The following is a 2,988-nucleotide window of genomic DNA, read 5'->3' as shown; positions in this document are numbered from 1 at the left end:
AGCTTTAGGAATTGAGTATGTTTAATCTAGCTAAACTTGTTTTTGTGTTTATTTTTACTGCAACTATGAGCTAAATACGTTTTTGTTTCTGTTTGGGGAATACCGAACTCCTATGGTTTAATTCTTAGATTTTGATTGATTGTTTATTGGTGAGTTATTAAATTAAGTTTGTTAAAGAACCTTATGCATTAATCACAACTATTTTCTGTTAATCGGAAGACAATTAAGTTGCATGAACATCTCTTAGTTGTTAACCTCATATGTCTATGTGAACACTTAACCATATGCTTAGGAATAATGATTATGAAACTAAGATTAATAAGACAATAGGTAGATTAATGTGTGAGTTTGTTTGAGAAACCATCAAACAAGAGGTTAATTGAACCACTAAATTGATTAACCACTACAAATCTTATTTAATCCAAATTATTAATCTAGGGAATTAATTAGTTTAAACACTTGATCACTGCTTGAATTAATTAATAGTCTAAGGGTTAGGAGTAATGAACATGAACCTAACCACTATAATTGGTAGCCAATAACAATTAATCTATCATAAATACAAAATAACCATAGGAGTGAATTGGTTGAACCTAAATAGAAACATCTTTATCAAATTTGGTGAATTAGTTGTTTGCTTTAGTTATTTAGTTAATTAAGTGTTTTTGTGGTGTGCTTAAGTTTCTAGTCTTGTAAAACTAGAGAAAAACCTTTTACTTTCATTAATTGCTTAGTTAAAATTAGCCATTAGTTTAATTTTCCGTTCCCTGAGTTCGACACCCTACTTACCCAACTATACCATTAAAAGACAGGTTCACTGCCTTTGTGTGCTAAATTATTAATAAAAAGTATGAATAAAACAAGTGCATTTTACACACATCAAGTTTTTGGCGCCGTTGTCGGGGAACGGTTCTAAATAATTAATCTAATCCCTAATTTTTTCGATCCTGTGTGTGAGTTTACTGACACAAAGTTAGTTTATTGCAATTTAGTAGTTAGAAATTAGGTTTTAGCATCTGTTTTAGTTTTAATATTAAGTTTAAAATTTCTTCAAAATTACACTGATACGCGCCGAGTGCATTCGCACCTACTCGGCGAGTACCAGTGTATTTGACAAATTAATTTTCGATTTTTTAGTACACTTTTTTGTTCTTTTTACGTTTTTATCTTGTTTATTTCAGGACTTTCATGACCAGAGGATCAAACACCCCGCTGGTACCCACGTTTGAAGATCCCGAATCCGCATTGAAAAGGAACAAAGGAAAGGACGTGGAGAGCTCGAGTACACCAAAGAAGTCACCTTTGTCCAATTTGAAGATTGTTTTTGGGAAAAGAAGAGCAGCAAATCAGGAGCATCCAACGCTTCTTTAGTAATCGACGAACCGGTTAAGGAAGATATTGAGTATGAGACCGAGGAAGAAGAGGAGCCTACATACGAGCACGAAACCGATTCCGAAGAAGAGTTAGCTATCACAATGGCTAACATTGATGAAATCCCCATGGGAGAATGGAAGAAGAGGATGCGCGACGACACTGGCCCGTGACTTGTGCAACCCGCAATTCCCGCGACTACTACTTTCGAGCTAAAGGGTCATATCCTAGTTTTACTTAAAGAAATACCTTTTTATGGCAAAGACCATGAAGATGCCTACAAGCATTTGGATGAAGTCAATGATGTAGCTGATTACTTCAATGTTCCAAATGTGCCCCGCGAGACTCAGCTACTTTGTATGCTTCCGGTGACATTCAAAGGTGCTGCAAAAGACTGGCTCAAGTCACTTCCCCCCGGATCAGTCACCACATGGGCCAAGATGAAAGAAGAATTCATTGATCACTTTTTCCCACCTTCCAAGATAGCCAAGTTAAAGAAGGCCATTGCTAACTTTGAACAACAAGCTGGAGAGTCGCTATATGAAGCATGGGAGAGGTACAAGAGCTTACTAAGAAACTGCCCACACCATGACCTAAACAGCCAGCAAGAAGTCTCCATCTTCTATGATGGAGTCAATGTCACAACCAGGCAGTTACTAGACTCGCAAGGCCCGCTCATAAAGAAGCTGCCCCCGATGATCAAAGAGTTGATTTAAGAATTCTCTAAACACTCTAGAGAATACCACAACCCTAGACATGATGTCACTAGGGGAGCCGCTTATGCAGCTACTGAAGACTTATCCGCGGTCATGGCTATGCTAAAAACCATGGATAAGAGGATGGATAAAATGGATCAAACGATCCATGCTATTCGGGTGGGTTGTGAAAACTGCAATGGGCCTCAACTCACTAAAGACTGTGATTTAGATGAGAATGGAAACAAGAAGGTGCAAGTTTGTTACTCAAGTGGAGACCGATACGATGAAGACTGGCGCAAACAAAAGAAAGAGTGGCTCCCTTATGAAGAGTACAAGAAAGCCAAGGAGGAAAGGTTTAGGCAAAAAGGGAGAGGGTTCTACCAAAAGGAGGAGCCGGTGCAAGAGAGGAAGCCAAGCTTGGAAGAAATGCTCACCAAATTTGTAGCTGCTTCAGAAAAAAGACATAGTGATCATGATGCTGCAATTCAAGAAACAAGGACCATGCTTAGGAACCAGCAAGCATCTATCCACAATGTAGAAACGCAGCTTGGGCAACTTGCTCAACAAATCAATCAAAGGTCACCGGGCGAACTTCCTAGCAAAACTGAAAATAACCCACGAGGCGCGCACATAAACATAGTCACAACAAGAAGTGGGAAGATAATCACTCCCCTGACACCTATTCAAACTGAGGCATCCAAGGAATCACAGAATGAGGAGGCAGAAAAGCAAGCAGAAAAGCAAAACATACAATCTGACAGCCCTACTCGCTGAGTACCACGTATGGACTCGGCGAGTACACCACCAAATCCCAACGAGTAGGTTCCTGAAAAGCTTTACCAGCCTCCAATGCCATACCCAGCCCGAGCTAAGAAGGAGAAGCAGGAAGAGGAGTATCAGAAGTTTCTAGATCATATCA

General features: G+C 39.3%; 1 non-coding gene across 1 annotated transcript; it reads right to left on the bottom strand.

Moving 5' to 3' along the window:
* Nucleotides 1-1,859: 1,859 nt before the first annotated feature.
* On the bottom strand, nt 1,860-1,966 carry LOC145060797 (small nucleolar RNA R71). The gene has a single exon (XR_013686980.1). It is a non-coding gene; the product is annotated as a small nucleolar RNA R71 (small nucleolar RNA).
* Between the last annotated feature and the right edge of the window lie 1,022 nt (nt 1,967-2,988).

The sequence above is a fragment of the Lactuca serriola genome, chromosome 6 (assembly GCF_051521515.1).
Source record: "Lactuca serriola cultivar US96UC23 chromosome 6, Lser_US96UC23_V15, whole genome shotgun sequence".
Taxonomy (NCBI): Eukaryota; Viridiplantae; Streptophyta; class Magnoliopsida; order Asterales; family Asteraceae; genus Lactuca; species Lactuca serriola.
This window is presented reverse-complemented; position numbering and strand designations above follow the sequence as displayed.